Raw genomic sequence first — 17138 nt, 5'->3', positions numbered from 1 at the left:
CTCAATGTTCAGTGTTTTGAAGATCATAAAAGTGACTTTTCAGGTGAAAATTACGAGAAATCTCTCCCGCCAAATTACTCAGTTATATACAACTTCTGCTCCTTCATGAATAGTGCCACGCTTGCCTTCAAAAAATGCCCTTTGTCTGAGAATAAAATTCGACAAGCTGAGCAGCCTTGTGAACCAAAGACACTTGCTGACATTGAGGTTCCTCCAGCGTCACAAAACTCATTAACCAAACTGTTCTTGGTTAGAGATTTGAGTGTTGAAGAAGACCGACTGCTTATATTTACCACTAAATCTAACAGAAAAACTATCACATGCTTCACTTTGGCTAGTGGATGGCACTTTCAAACTGTCTGCACTGGTTTTTATCAGCTATACATGATTCATGCCCCTGTTGGTTCTGAAGATTCTAGAACTCATCTAGTCATTTAAACAATTATTTAAAGATTTGCTGCACTTTGCAGAAGAAAACAGCTTTCAATTGAATCCCCAAACCATAACAACAGATTTGGAATTAGATGTGATCAAAGCTTCTAAAAGTGAATTTCAAAGTGTTACCAATAAAGTTTGTTTTTTTCCATTCAGTGCAATGCATTTGATAGAAAATTAGATGAGTAGATAGGCCATGAGATACAGCAATGACAAAAACTTCAGTTTAGAAGCAGGAACCCACATCAAGGAATAGAGCCCTTTGCTCCTCCTTCAGAATGAATGGAGACCAAAAATCAGATGCTTATGCCCAAGAAAATCAGGATTTCATTCAGCACTTCTCCCAGATTGTTAGAGTGCTGACTGAGGATGAGATGGGGCACCCAGAGATGGGAGATGTTATTGCCCGGCTCAAGGAGGTCCTGGAGTACAATGCCATTGGAGGCAAGTTATCACCAGGGTTTTTCATTCCGGGAGCTGGTGGAGCCAAGGAAGTAGGATGCTGATAGTCTCCAGCGGGCCCTGACTGTGGGCTGGTGTGTGGAACTGCTGCAAGCTTTCTTACTGGTGGCAGATGACATCACGGATTCATTCCTCACCCACTGGGGACAGATCTGCTGGTATCAGAAGCCGGGCGTGGGCTTGGATGTTGTCAATGATGCTGTGCTTCTGGAAGCATGTATCTACAGCCTGCTGAAGCTCTATTGCTGGGAGCAGCCCTATTACCTGAACCCGATGGAGCTCTTCCTGCAGAGTTCCTATCAGACTGATCGAGCTCTTCCTGCAGAGTTCCTATCAGACTGATCGAGCTCTTCCTGCAGAGTTCCTTTTTTTTTTTTTTTTTTTTTTGAGACGGAGTCTCACGCTGTTGCCCAGGCTGGAGTGCAGTGGCGCGATCTCGGCTCACTGCAAGCTCCGCCTCCCAGGTTCCCGCCATTCTCCTGCCTCAGCCTCCTGAGTAGCTGGGACTACAGGCGCCCACCACCGCGCCCGGCTAATTTTTTGTATTTTTAGTAGAGACGGGGTTTCACTGTGGTCTCGATCTCCTGACCTTGTGATCCGTCCGCCTCGGCCTCCCAAAGTGCTGGGATTACAGGCTTGAGCCACCGCGCCCGGCTCCTGCAGAGTTCCTATCAGACTGATCGAGCTCTTTCTGCAGATTTCCTATCAGACTGAGATTGGGCAGACCCTGGACCTCATCATAGCCCCCTAGGGCAATGTGGATCTTGGCAGATTCATGGAAAAGAAGTACAAATATCAAGTACAAGACAGCTTTCTACTCTTTCTACCTTCCTGTAGCTGCAGCCATGCATGTGGCAGGTATTGATGGCGAGAAGGCACACACCAATGCCAAGAAGATCCTGCTGGAGATGGGAGAGTTCTTTAAGATTCAGGATGATCGGCCGGGCGCGGTGGCTCAAGCCTGTAATCCCAGCACTTTGGGAGGCCGAGACGGGCGGATCACGAGGTCAGGAGATCGAGACCATCCTGGCTAACACGGTGAAACCCCGTCTCTACTAAAAAAAATACAAAAAACTAGCTGGGCGAGGTGGCGGGCGCCTGTAGTCCCAGCTACTCGGAGGCTGAGGCAGGAGAATGGCGTGAACCCGGGAGGTGGAGCTTGCAGTGAGCTGAGATCCGGCCACTGCACTCCAGCCTGGGCGACAGAGGGAGACTCCGTCTCAAAAAAAATAAATAAATAAAAGGTTCAGGATGATCACTTTGACCTCTTTGGGGACTCCACTGTGACTGACAAAGTTGGCGCTGACATCTAGGACAACAAATGCAGCTGGCTGGTGGTTCAGTGTCTGCCATGGGCCACTCCGAAACAGTACCAGATCCTGAAGGAGAATTATGGGCAGAAGGAGGCCGAGAAGGTGGCCCAGGTGAAGGCACTATGTGAGGAGCTGCATCTGCTGGCCATGTTCTTGCAGTATGAGGATAACAGTTACAGCCACATTATGGGTCTCATTGAACAGTGCGCCATTTTTCTGGAGCTGGCACACAAAATCTACAAGCGGAAAAAGTGACCTAGCGACCGCAAGGGCAGGGAGAGGAGGGAGGCTCTCAATAAATTATTGTGTAACCTTGAAAACAAAACAAAAAACTTCAGTTTAAAAATGTACTTTCCAGCTGGGCGTGGTGGCCAAGGACGGAGGAACACTTGAACTTAGAAATTCCATAATAGCCTGGGCAATGTAGTGAGACAGTGTCTCTAGAAATAATTTTTTAAAAAGTTAGCCAGGTGTGGTGTGTGACTGTGGTCCCAGTTACTTGGGAGGCTGAGGCAAGAGGATTGTCTGAGCCTGGGAGGTGGAGGCTGCAGTGAGCTGTGATCAAGCTACTGTACTCCAGCCCGGGAGACAGAAAGAGAGACCCTGTCTCTTAAAGCTGGGGGTGGGAGTGTGGGCGGAAGGGGGTTTCCTTGTGTGCAGTATGTATTAAGAGATGAGGAAAAAATGTGTCATTCGCCTGCCTTGGCATTCCTTCCAGCTGATGACTTTCTAGAAACTTTTAATGAATTAAAGCCACATTTGCCTGAAGACGCCAGCAAAGTTACTGACTGGTTTGAAAATAAATATATACGTGGTAGGATAAGAAAATACACAATGGTGTTGCTGTTTGATCACCAGTATTGTTTCTGTCAAATTTGTGGTCTAATGAGTGCATGCAGAACAGATTTCTGAGTACCGAAAACGACACAGAAGCATGACACAGAAAATAAGGAAATTTAGTAGGGAACACTCATGTCAGTGTACATGGAATCACAGAAGAATGCCAGGAAGAACAGCACCACGTAGAAAATGAATGTGAACATACTCTCCAAGTAGAGCCATGCCCTAAAAGAGAAAAAGCAGCTATTCCTTGTGATGCAAGACTTTAAAATACAGTGAATGATTGTGCAGGTTGGCCAGCTCTTACGGACTATCTCAGTGCAATTGCCCATAATCCATTCCTATAATACACTTTTTCGTATGTCAAATTTTCTTGTTTTTTTCTGTTTTCTGTTGTTTTTTTTCACTATTTAAAATTGTCAGCATTCTTTTTTACAATTTGCTATGCTATATAATTCATCTTCAAAACATTTCTGATACTGGAGGCATAATTTGTGTAGAGACTTTTAGAAAGTTCTGGGTTTTTTGCAAATTTGACACCATGAAAGTACACTGTCACAGCATTGACTGTGTGTAAGCATTGTTCCTGTACATAAAAACACTGACGCGTCCTCAGTAAGCGAAGAGATGTCCTTTTTGTACATCTGCATTTGTGAAAGGTAAACTTTTTGAACATCTTGGCTCGTTAGGTGGCTGCATATGCAGTAGTGACCCATCCTGTTTTTGATAGATCTCATCAAAAGACTCTTAGGTTGTTATGGGATTTCAGATGACCGAAGGCATAAAACTGGGTGCACACATTTACCAACCATAGGGATATGCATTTACACATTTCCCTTTTTGACCTATTTCTTTTTTTCTTTCCTTTTTTTTTTTTTTTTTTGAGATAGAGTCTCACTTTGTTGCCCAGGCTGGAGTGCAGTGGTGTGATCAGAACTCAATGTAACCTTGGCCTTGTAGGCTCAAGTAATCCTCCCACTTCAGCCTCCTGTGATGGAGTCTCACCGTGTTGCCCAGGCTAGTCTTGAACTCATGGGCTCAAGCAATCCTCCCACCTTGGCTGGGATTACAGGCATGAGCCATTGCTCCCAGCCCCTTTATGACCTATTTCTTTATGAATGTGGCTTGTCTGTTCATTACTGATATAATTATGCAACTTTCATTGGTATATATGAATGTTTATGCTTGCACAAAAATGTATGTTATTATTGCCTATTTTATTGCATAAAGTGACTTATGAAGTGTTCAGTGTTTTTATGTTTCTCAAATAAATTCCCTTTTAAAAACGTAAACTCATGTAAATGTAAAAAAAAAAGCGTAAATAAATATCTTTTAAAGAATTTTTAAATTATATTTTCCAGAATTGCATTTTTGGAATTCTGCTCTTTCAGGATTATGATTTCCAGGTTTTAGACTTTATGGCTTTTGACCTTTTGGGACTTCAGGATTACAACAGTTTGGATTATGGCATTAGAAATTGTATCTCTCGGCCGGGCGCGGTGGCTCAAGCCTGTAATCCCAGCACTTTGGGAGGCCGAGACGGGCGGATCACAAGGTCAGGAGATCGAGACCATCCTGGCTAACACGGTGAAACCCTGTCTCTACTAAAAATACAAAAAAACTAGCCGGGCGAGGTGGCGGGCGCCTGTAGTCCCAGCTACTCGGGAGGCTGAGGCAGGAGAATGGCGTAAACCCGGGAGGCGGAGCTTGCAGTGAGCTGAGATCCAGCCACTGCACTCCAGCCTGGGCGACAGAGCGAGACTCCGTCTCAAAAAAAAAAAAAAAAAAAAAAAAAGAAATTGTATCTCTCCCAATGTCAATAGTGCCACTTTTGAGAAACCTGATCTAAGCTCACACCTGTTGGGATATATCTCAGCCTTGAAGGAAAGTTATTTTGGATTTTGATGGATATTTAAATATATATATATCTGACTTTTAGTATAAATTAGCAGTCTCTGCTGTGCCTTTTCCTTTGTGAGATTTTCCTGGCAATGCTAGTCCTTTTAGCTTAATGAAATAAGACCAAGTAATAAAGGGTTAATAATAAATGAGAGGAAATAGCTCCTTCATATATGTAGGATTATTATACAGCTGGTAGCATAGTTCCATCAAGTACAAATGATACTATCCAAACACAATCAGAAACTGATTACCAGGCCTTTAATCCTAACAGAATCACCTTGACATGAATGCTGAGTATAACTCCTGGCCAGCTATAAAATTTGCAAGACCCAATGCAAAATGATAATGTGGAACTCTTGTTCGAAAAGCAGGAAACAAGTACCCTAAAGGTACCTATAAAGCTTTTCCCTTTCTTCCAAGGTTTCTCTCTCTCTCTTTCTCTGCTTATTGTGATGTTATTTGCTATTTAATATTCTAAGTAAAGAAACATTAAAAATTGAAATGATTAGCATGAATTTTACCATTTATATTGTGCAATGCAAATTTTAAATGCAAATGGCAGAGCATTCAGCTGAGATAGGGAATGCATTTCACAATTCATATTTTGTGACTCTTCTCTGAGGATGCCTTAAGTTGACCAGAGGAGACAGACACACCAGACCCTCAGGCGTCTGGGAACCCCTGACTCTGACACCTGCTCAGTTCTCCCTTCCTCCAGTCACCAGACCTACGCAATGCCAGGCCTGGAGGAGCAGAGCCAGGCATCTTCCTTTCACACAGGCCAACGGCCCCAGCCCATGGCAGATTGGCCACATCCAAGGATCTTTAAACCTCCAGGCTGGGACTTTATACTTGGATCAGGGTACCTGGATGGCCCTCACCAAGACATGGCCTCCAGCTGGCTGCCCATCAGACATGCCATGGGGCTGCCATGGGGGAGAGGGGAAATGGGTTCAGGACAGCAGCCACCGCCATGCCCTGCCTGAGGATGCATTGGAGCCTAGACACTTAACGCTGACCCTTCCCTTGCCTGTGCCCAGGCCCCTTCTGGTCATGGGAAGGGGAGATTAGGTGGGACCCAGTGCACTAGAGGGTAGGGAGGGGTCTGAGAACCATCCTGGGAGTCTATGGGGGCTGATGGCAAGTGGGACCATGCATGAGGCGAGGCCCTGAGCCCCCATGCAGGCTCCCACTGTCTCATTGGACTCCACTTACAAAAGGCAAATTCAAAGACAAAAGTATTAATCAGGCGTGGTGGCTCATGCCTGTAATCCCAGCACTTTGGGAGGCCGAGAGGGGTGGATCACCTGAGGTCAGGAGTTTGAGACCAGCCTGACCAACATGGTGAAACCCTGTCTCTACTAAAAATACAAAACAAATTAGCTGGGTGTGGTGGTGGGCGCCTGTAATCCCAGCTACTCAGGAGGCTGAGGAAGGAGAATCTCTTGAACCTGAGAGGTGGAGGTTGCAGTGAGCCAAGATCGCACCACTGTACCCCAGCCTGGCGACAGAGTGAGACTCTGTCTCAAAAATAAATAAATAAATAAAAAGATACAAGTATTAAGAATTTCAGGACCTCAACCTCAGAGCGCTAGACTCCAGGTGCCAGGCCCTTCCGAATACCAGGTTTTTCTACACGTGGGGTCCTGTGTGGCTGTGCAGGTTACTCGGCTGTGAAACCACCACTTTCTCTAGGAAACTTCTTTCTCCCTTAGAAAATAATACGTTTTCTTCTCATTTTGAAAGCTGAGGCATGCTGGACAGCTTCTCGAATTTTCCCCATCCCAGATTTCACCTTTATTTTCATTCATGGCTTAATTCAACCGACAAGCAGTTATTGAGCACCCACTATGAGCCAGCCAGTGTTTCAGGTGCTGAAGATGCAGCCATGAAGAAACATTGAAATCCCTGCCCTTACTGCCCCCTTCAAATGGGGCATGACAGTCAGCAACTAATCAGCCACAGGGCATGTCAGCAACAAGGAGCAGAGCAAAGTGGGAGAGAGGGGCAGGAGTGGGGGGCTAGCAATTTCAGAAGAGGTGGTGATGAGGGGTGCAGCAGGAAGAGGAGGAGACTAACCATAGCAGGTTACAGTGGAGGTGGGGATGGAGGGGAAAAGCAAATGGAATGGGAGACCTGAGGGGGCCGGGGGAGAGGGAAGGGAAGACAGCAGACCAGTGGTGGGCTAGGGGGCTGGGGAGGGGAGCGGGGGTTTGAGCGAAACTGGGAGAAGCAATATGGCAGGACTTGAAAGGGGGCAGGGGCTAGGAAACTGAGGAGACATTTTAAATCTGATCATGAATCCCTTCTTCTTGCTCTTAAGCTAACAAAACCTTGTTTCCAGTTCGTCGCTGAAGCTGGGAACGTCTGGAGTATTTGGGCAGTCATGGTAGATTAGAAGGGGGTCACTTTGATGAGGGCGTGGAGAGCGGGTTCCTCCCAAATGGTGTTTCTCCAGCATCACACTGTAAGATCTTTCTACGATGTTCTGCTAGACACTAGCACTGTACTTACCATTACACAGTTTACATGTTTAAATAATGATGAGTTCAACCAGCACAGCCTACTCACAGGCGCTTGAAAAAGGGTCACTGGATTTTAATCTGATTAACCAGCTGTCCTGGCAGACAAAACCGCAAGGTGGCGCCATGGCTCTGCTAGAGCCGCAGTCCCACCCTCCCCGACTAGCCTGAGCAATTGGGAGTTACTGCGAGAATCTATGCCCGGCATTGGATAAATGCCTTCTCCCCATTATTTCCTTCAATCCTCACGATACTCCTGTGAAGTAGGTATCCTTCGAGTCACATTTTACACGGGGAAACTGAGACTCAGAGATTACAGCTCCAGAGCTCAGGCTTTTGGCAATAACCCTCCACTGCCTGCCTCCTCAAGACAGCAAAAGGTTGGCTTTGTTCCCCAAGTCATCCAGTTTCCCACAGTGACGGGTTAAGCGTCATAACCCATGGCTTTACCCAAGACATTTGAATTGAAGAGGAAGGTGGACGCAGAGCCAGCATGGTTAGGGCCAGTGGCCTTTCCAGACTTGCGTACCAGGAGAGATGGGTTAGTGTGGAGGAGGCCGGAGAAGGGGTTTTCACGTGACCCCGCTAGGACCCCACGTCTCTCTCCCGCCTTTGCTCAGCATCATCTGTAGCATGGCTCTGCATTTCCTCAAAAGCCCAGGACAGATGCCCAGTACCCTCAGGCCGTCCAGTGTCCCCCACACCCTAGAGACACCTCATTCAGGACTGCCCTCCCCTGAAATGTTTTATGTTTCCAGAAGACCCTCCTCCTTCCAGGGCTAAGCCCTTTCAGTTAGGCAAGCTAGTTCCCTCAGTGACTGTCCTCCTAGGCTGAACTTGGGCTGAATGCAAAAGGCGATACAAGGCAGCTGTTTAAAAAAGAATGAAGCAAATTTATATGCACCAAGAAGAAGAGCTTATTGCTCATTGTGACTTGGTGGCTGGGAAAATAGGAATCCCTGTTAGACTGATGCATTTCACACCAGGGAGGAGGATGGAACCAGCCCTCCCAGAGGGCTGTGCTTGCTGCTGGCTAGCTGATGAAACACATGGCTTACTTTACCCCTTGCTCAGCCCCAGCCTGAGCCTCCCTCCCTCTACGCGGGGAGGACAGAGGTCAGCTGCTGAGGAGTCTCCTCCATGCGAAAGGTTGCATTCCACCCCGCATTCAGAGGGGCACCCTCGCTAACCTCCATGGAGGCACCTTGCTTACATTTCTGACACCACAGCCACAGCGACAGCTCCGGGGCCCTACAGCTCCCCTCGAGCTGCTGAAATCCCAGACAACCAAGGCTGCTCATCCCTTGATGCCCTACGACCACCCATCCAGGAAACAAATCCCCCCTCCTCCCAGTGCCCGGACTCTGAGACAATCTCTGGCCATCTTGATGCAACAGAGTGTTCCATAATCCTAGTCACACGTTCACAGGAGGTGTTCACAGATGATTCAGTCTATTAAAAAAACAAAACAGTTAAATTATGAAGTGACAACATCGTTGTAAAAAATTCTAACAGTATGGAAAGTGTGTATAGTGAAAATTAGAAGGTAAACATTCCTCACCCATTACCCTAGTTTCTATCTCTGCTTTCAGAAGTAGCTATTAACGATTTGGTGTTTGGTGGTCCTTTCCAGACCGTGTGTGTGTGTGTGTGTCTCTGTGTGTGTGTGTGTGTTGTGGGGTGGGGATGGTGGCTCTGTGTATGGGGGTCTGTGTGTGTGTCTGAGTGAATGCATCTGAGTATGTATATTTAAAACATACTTAGGCTGGTTGTAATGGCTCACGCCTGTAATCCCAGCACTTTGGGAGGCTGAGGTGGGCAGATCACTTGAGCTCAGAAGTTCGAGACCAGCCTAGGCAACATAGTGAAACACAAAAATGCAAAAAATCAGCCGGGCGTGGTGGTGCATGCCTGTGGTCCCAGCTACTCAGGAGGCTGAAGTGGAAGGATTGCCTGAGCCTGGGAGGTGGAGGCTGCAGTGAGCTATGATTGCGCCACTGTATTCCAGCCTGGCGACAGAGTGAGACCTCATCTCAAAAACAACAACAACAACAAAAACACACTGGGAAAAATGGGATCTGAATACATGTACTATTCTTTAATTTTTTTTTCCAATTAAAAAGAATCCTTTCTTGGCCGGGCGCGGTGTCTCACGCCTGTAATCCTAGTACTTTGGGAGGCTGAGGCAGGCGGATCACGAGGTCAGGAGATCGAGACCATCCTGGCTAACACGGTGAAACCCTGTCTCTACTGAAAATAAAAAAAAAAAATTAGCCAGGCGTGGTGGCGGGCGCCTGTAGTCCCAGGCACTCGGGAGGCTGAGGGAGGAGAATTGCGCGAACCCAGGAGGTGGAGCTTGCAGTGAGCTGAGATCGCGCCACTGCTCTCCAGTCTGGGAGCCAGAGCAAGATTCGTCTCAAAAAAAAAAAAAAAAAAAAAAGAATCCTTTCTTATTGGTTGAGATAAATGAACCTTTCTTTTTCAGACAGCTGCCTTGTGTCATCATTTACCTTCATCCCGAGTTCATTATAGAAGGCAACTTACCTTGAGTCTTCAGGGAACTAGTCTGCCTAGATCAGCCAGCAAGGTGGAGAGTCAGCTCCTGCCTGGAGAACTCAAGGCCTTGCAGCTGACGTGGGCACACACCTTTGAAGCCCTTACCTATTCCCACAAAGCAGTTCACCAGCTCCAGTCACAGAATCACTGGCCCCAGCGCTATCCTTAAGAACCTCATGCTTAAGGCCAGGCTCGGTGGCTCATGCCTGTAATCCCAGCACTTTGGGAGGCCGAGGCATGTGGATCACTTGAGATCAGGAGTTCAAGACCAGCCTGCCAACATGGTGAAACCCCATGTCTACTAAAAATACAAAAATTAGCCAGGCATGGTGGTGTGGGCCTGTAATCCCAGCTACTCGGGAGGCTGAGGCAGGAGAGTCACTTGAACCTGGGAGATGGAGGTTGCAGTGAGCCGAGATTGCGCCACTGCACTCCAGCTTGACCAACAGCGTAAGACTCTGTGTCAAAAAAAAAAAAAAAAAAAAACCTTGTGGTTGATTAACTGGGGGAGTGGTCATAACATAAAGAAGACCCCCATTAAGGTGTGGCCCCGAAGCACATGCTGGGGGAACCCCACAGTGGTTCACTGACAGCCTCAGGGCTTGCCAGAAATCTGACCCACACCTCCCCTCAACTCCCTCTCAGCACTGTATTGGCCGCCTGCTGCCAAGACAGGATCCAGGTGGTCCCTGCTGGGGCCCAAACTCTGAACACAGAGAGCTGAGATGCCCTGGCTTAGACACTCACAGTTGTCCTGAGCCTGGCTTGCTAGTTTCACCTCTCTGAGCTTCAGTGTCCTCATCTGTGCAATGGGGATAATAACACTGGCAAAGATCAAGAGGGAATAAGCCATAGTCAAGGACCTAGAACAGTGCCTACTTATAAAGTTATTCCACTTGGCTTCAGGAAAGATTTAAAGTGGCTTATATGAATACATGGTTATAATGAAATGCATATATTAAAAGTAAGGAAGAAGAAGACAAGCTAGGGTGAAGCCAGGGATCAGTCCAGCATGAGAATTAGCATGATCGTACACTTACTGTTGTTGGGCCACAAATCTGGCTCTAAGCTTCCTAGTGGCCAAAACAAAAAAGGGCAAATGGATAGTTATCCCCTAGAGGCCCTTAGTAAAATAAAGGCAGTTCACTTGCCCAGGTAATATTGAACCACTCTGGATCTAAAGTAAGGCTTTTCTCCTTTGCATCCTTAGACAAGGGACAGTGTGGTAGAAGGAGTGTGCTCCTGTGTGACATCTATGAAGTGTGTGCCACCCCTTCCCACCTCTACCCATGTAGCTTGCTGGCATCACCCCAAGCTCAAGTCAGCAAAAGCTATTGTAGCTGGGAGAGTAGTTGTGAAGTACGTTCATATCTTTCTCTCTTTCTCCATTCTGTATATTTGCCTCTCTCTCCAGTGCCATTTTTAAGAAGAATGCCCTGAGGAGGATTGGGATTGTTATGGAAAGAATGTCAAGAGAAAGAAAAAGTCCTATGCAGCCGGTGACATCCAAGGCCTGGAGGCAAGATAATTGAGTTTGCAGCACCTAGAAGTCAAGCTTTGACGAGAGAGAAAGCTTTCCTAAATTTGCTGAGTTCCACCAACATATCAAGAACCAGGCCTGGCAGACCAGATCCCGGAGTCTGACATAAGGGAAGGAGAAGACACCGCCAGGATGTGCTGCAAGCCAGCACCGCTTCTCTGAATCACCTGGGCACCTTGTTAACATACAAGCCCTCGTTCCGCAGGTCCGTGGTGGGGCTTGAGAGCCTCCATTTCTAATAAGCTCTCGGGATACTAACACAGCTTGTCTGTGGCCCACTGTCTAGTGGCAAATACGTTAAGGATATCAAGGCTAAAATTGAAAGGGATTAGAGCTCCCCTCCAGGCCCAGGAAATCGCGGGAAGAAGACGGGCTGAGGCTGGGGACCTGGGTGGTCACACTCATGTGGGCTGATCTTCCTACTGCAGGCTAAAGTCCCAGGGTAGAGGACAGGATTGGTGGGGGATGAGTAGGGTGAGCAGTTGAATAGATTGAGAGAAAAGGCAAAGACAGAGTATTTTGTGCCCTGACCCCCATTTAGAACTTTGTTAGTGGGGAGTGGGTTGGGAAAAGGGAGGGTGCTCTGCTGGGGACAGGGGAGTACTTGGTTTGACATTCCCAAAGCCCTCGATGCCACGTAATGTGGGAGGAACTGGAAGAGACCCACTTTCTTGCGTGTTCCTATGGGGGTTTCCAATGAGGATCTGGCTGGGGGCATAGGGTCTACATGGGTCTTGGGCTTAATGGGAGTCACGACCATACTTTGGGGGTCAGCAGAGTTTTTGAGAACAGAGGAAGTATCCAATGGGTTGTGTAAGCTGGAGGTTACACTCACCAAGGATGTCAACAGCAGATGTCCCCAGGATTGCCAGGGACAGACTGGGCCAGTCCAGCTCATGGACCAGACAGTCACCTAGAGCAGAGATCTGTGCAAGGACCAGCTGGGGACCCATCCCACCACTCCCTTGAGAAATGCCATGAGGACTTCTAGGGTTCCTAGTGCCATATTACCAAGAGGGCCCAGGAGAAGTGAAGTGGCTCATTAGGGTTGAACTTTGGATTCACTGAATATTTACCCCAGACCGGTCAATTGATTAGCCTATCAAATGCTTCTCTCACTAATCTTGTAGAGATTGTGGCAATATTCAATTTGTTACAAGTATCAGAAACAACACCTTTGATCATCTGGGTAGAGTGTGTGCATTTTTTTTGTTGTTTTTAGCAGACATAACAAAAGTGATCTGTAATGCTGCTTAATAAATAGTCCTTACTGGCTGGGCGTGGTGGCTCACGCTTGTAATCCCAGCACTTTGGGAGGCCAAGGTGGATGAATCACTTGAGACCCGGAGTTCAAGACCAGCCTGGCCAACATGGTGAAACCCTGTCTCTACTAAAACCACAAAAATTAACTGCGCTTGGTGGCGCGTGCCTGTAATCCCAGCTACTCAGGAGACTAAGGCACAAGAATCGCTTGAGCCTGGGAGGCAGAGGTTGCAGTGAACTGAGATTGTGCGATTGCACTCCAGCCTGAGTGACGGAGCAAGACTCTGTCTCAAAAATAAATAAACTAATAAGTAGTCCTCACTGCTGTTGGATGAAAATGCATAACTGGCAGCTTCTGGCTGGGATCAGTAAAGACGCAGGGACACAGGGTGGGGGCCACAGACCTGGGGAGGCCTGGGGGTTCAGTTGGAGGCATCCCCAGAAGCTACAATTTGAGCAGAAGTTGGGAAGAGAGGAGATACCCACATTGGTCAAGAGGGAGGAGAGAAAGGACATAAGAAGGTTTAGGCAAAGTATGGGGGAAGGTCCCGTTTATTTGTCTGAGAGCTTCTGTTGCATGCCTGCCACGGAGCCAGGAACCCGGGCGTCAGAAAGATATTCCATGCCTCATCAGGCTTGTTCTCCAAGGAGAGGATGAAAGGACGCTGCACACCTCCTGACCTCTGAACAGGAGCACTGCAGGGAGGTGCTTTTGAGAACCAGGCGTTCAAAATAGTCCTGCCAATCTCCCTACGGCCCTGCCCTGCCCTCTGCCCTGGAGAGTCTGGAGATGGGGATCTGGATGGTCGGAAGACCAAAGCAGTATATCCCTCACCCCATTCAGATATTTCCCAGGGAGAAGGGGGCAGCCATTTGTATTTAGAAAAAGGTTCCCAGTGAGGGTTCTTTTTTGCCCCTTTCCTCCAGCTTCCGCCAAGCACACACATGCACACCCACCCACCCCCACACAAACACACACGTGTGTGCAAGCTGAGGTGTCCAGGGCCTGAAGTTCACACTGGGGCTTGAGGACAAGTGGCATAATCTACCGGGAGCAGGAAGAAGACAAGTTGGAAGACCTTTAAAGTCTCTTAGAAGGGATCTGGCTTTATTATTACATTATTTTTTCAGTTGCAAATTCACCTTCATCAAGTTCAGTCCCTTATTTTACAATGGGGACCCAGTGGAGGGGAGCAGAGAGAAGGGCTGGCCTGGGCTCACACAGAGCCAGGACTCACTGGGCGCCTGGTGGCCAGGCCTGCTGCTCTCCATAACTCGGAGGCTGCTGGCAGTTTCCCTCCAGCATGCAGGAGAGGATGAATTATTATTATACATATTTTTTGCGACATAATTTCGCTCTGTCACCCAGGCTGGAGTGCAGTGGCACAATCTCAGCTCACTGCAACCTCCACCTCCCAGGTTCAAGCAATTCTCCAGTGTCAGCCTCCTGAGTAGCTGAGATTACAGGCATGAGCCACCACACCTGGCTAATTTTTGTATTATTAGTAGAGGCAAGGTTTCACCATGTTGGCCAGGCTAGTCTTGAACTCCTGACCTCAAGTGGTCCGCCTGCCTCGGCCCCCCAAAGTGCTGGGATTACAGGATGGAGCCACCGCGCCCAGCCTAATTATTAATTTTTATAACAACCCAGAAATGTATCTGTGAACCATGAGCCCCGACACTTCTTTTCCAGTATCCAGCCACTTAATCGTGGTTTTAGCTGGGTCAGCTAAAACGGTCCCATCAGCTCAGAAGTGGAAAGCAGTGAAGGCCTTTATCAGCCATTCCTGGGGGCAAAGGCCAAGTTCACTGGGAGCAGCTGGTGATGTGAGAGCCAATAATATTCTCTAAGAATCTCAGAGGCCTTTGCATATCAGAGCTGGGCCTCGTGCTATTCCCTTTCCTGGCATGAGTCATTTCTTACCTTTGTGTTACTTAGCTGCAGTTTTCAAAGCACTTTCACAAGACAGAAGACCAGACGACTCCCAAACAACACTATAACTAGACTGGGTAGATATTGTTCTCATGGAGAAAATAATGACTCAGAGAGGGAAGTGACCCATCCAAGGTCACACAGACACAACGACTTCTGCCCTCTGAACATGACCCCATCTCTGGGGACCTCCCACCTGGAGGAATCCCTGTCGGGGCCATTGTTTTAACACAGGAATATTAACTTAACCCAAGATCCTTGAGTGTGTTTTGGGGTTGTCCGTACATCCTCTGAAAGTGTCAACAGCATTTGGGGCATTTGTCTGAGAGTCCATAGAGTTCATCAGATTCTCTCTGATGCTGAACAGTAAGAACAGCAGCTTTCAAATAAGTAGTCCGAAGTCCTACTGCACAGCAGCCACTTTTATGAAGTTTATCCTAAGTATGTTGACAGAAATGTGCAAAGATGTTTGTGCAAAAGTGGCTATTGAATGTTTTTTATAAGAGCAAAAAATAGAAACAACTTAAATGTCAAAAAATGAACGGTTAAAAAACTTTTAGACTGGGCACAGTGGCTCACACCTTGATCCCAGCACTTTGAGAGGCTGAGGTAGACAGATCGCTTGAAGTCAGGAGTTCAAGACCAGCCTGGCCAACACGGTGAAACCCCGTCTCCACTGAAAATACAAAAATTAGCTGGGCCTAGTGGTGGGCACCTGTAATCCCAGCTACTCAGGAGGCTGAGGCAGGAGAATTGCAGAGGCTGCAGTGCGCCAAGAGCATGCCAGTGTACTCTAGCCTGGGCGACAGAGTGAGATTCTGGCTCAAAAAAACAAACAAAACTTTTGTTCAATCACACAATGGACTATATGCTGCCACTAAAAATTAAAAATAATCTTACCAGCCAAGCATGGTGGCTCATGCCTATAATAATCCCAGCACTTTGGGAGGCTGAGGCAGATGAATCATTTGAGGACATGAGTTCGAGAGCAACCTGGGCAATATGGTGAAACCCCCATCTCTACTAAAAATACAAAAATTAGCTGGGCATGGTGGCACATGCCAGTAGTCCCAGCTACTCAGTAGACTGAGGCATGAGAATCGCTTGAGCCTGGGATGTGGAGGTTGCAGTGAGCTAGACTGCACTCCAGCCTGGGAGAGAGAACGATACTCTATCTCAAAAAAATAAAAATAAAAAATCGTACTGAACATTAATTGATTGATTGGGAAGAAATACTTAGATAAGAGTGCTAACTATGACACCAAGTAGTATATATTGTATGATATCTTAAACATACCAAAATGTACGCCAAAAGGGTCATCTCTGTGTGAGGGAGTAACTTTGTTCTTTTTCTTTATTCTTTCCAAACTCACTATAATAAACCTGCTTATATCACAATTCTACCAAATTTAATAGGGATTTTTTTTTTTTCTTTGAGACAGGGTCTTGCCTTCTTGCCCAGGCTGGAGTACAGTGGCATGATCTTGCCTCACTGCAGCCTTGACCTCCCAGGTTTAATCAAACCTCCCACCTCAGCCTCTCAAGTAGCTGGGACTACGGGCGCATGCCACTACGCCGGGCTAATTGTTGTGTTTTTGTTTTGTTTTTGTTTTTTGTAGAGATGTGGTTTTACCATGTTGCCCATGCTGGTCTCAAACTCCTTATCTGCCTGTCTCGGCCTTCCAAAGTGCTGGGATTACAGATGTGAGTCAGCCACCACGCCCGGCCTTAATAGGGATTTTAAAAGTTCAGTTTAGAATTTTTAAAAATTGGGATCTAGGCTGGGTGGCTCACGCCCATAATCTCAGGGGTTTGGAAGGCTGAGGTGGAAAGATTGCTTGAGGCCAGAAGTTTGAGACCAAAGTGAGCTATGATCTTGCCATGCACTCCAGCCTGGGCAACAGAACAAGACCTTGTCTCTCTTAAAAAAAAAAAAAAAAAAAAGTAAAAATTGGTGTATTTCCAATTTTTTGTGCATTTAAAAGTCAATTATTGAACAGAGGTTTTACAAAAGCTACTCTTTTTTTTTTTTTTTTTTTGAGTCAGAGTCTCACTGGAGTGCAGTGGTACAATCGCAGCTCACTGTAACCTCTGCCTCCTGGATTCAAGCAATTCTGCTGCCTCAGCCTCCCGAGTAGCTGGGACTACAGGCGAGCACCACCACACCCAGTTATTTATTTATTTATTTTCAGTACAGACGGAGTTTCACCATGTTGGCCAGGCTGGTCTTGAACTCCTGACCTCAGGTAATCCACCTGTCTTGGCCTCCCAAAGTGCTAGGATTACAGGTGTGAGCCACTGCACCTGGCCTACAAAAGATACTTCTCATCTTTGTTTCTCAAACTGGGGTAAATCTGTGGCATCTGCTAATA

At 47.2% G+C, this 17138-nt stretch overlaps 1 pseudogene; it reads left to right on the top strand.

Moving 5' to 3' along the window:
• The first annotated feature begins 677 nt into the window (after positions 1 to 677).
• On the top strand, positions 678 to 2481 carry LOC105493567 (farnesyl pyrophosphate synthase-like; annotated as a pseudogene).
• The last annotated feature ends 14657 nt before the right edge of the window (positions 2482 to 17138 follow it).

This window comes from Macaca nemestrina, chromosome 1 (assembly GCF_043159975.1).
Source record: "Macaca nemestrina isolate mMacNem1 chromosome 1, mMacNem.hap1, whole genome shotgun sequence".
Lineage (NCBI taxonomy): Eukaryota > Metazoa > Chordata > Mammalia > Primates > Cercopithecidae > Macaca > Macaca nemestrina.
Note: the sequence above shows the minus strand (reverse complement) of the source record. Positions and strands in the feature narration are given on the sequence as shown.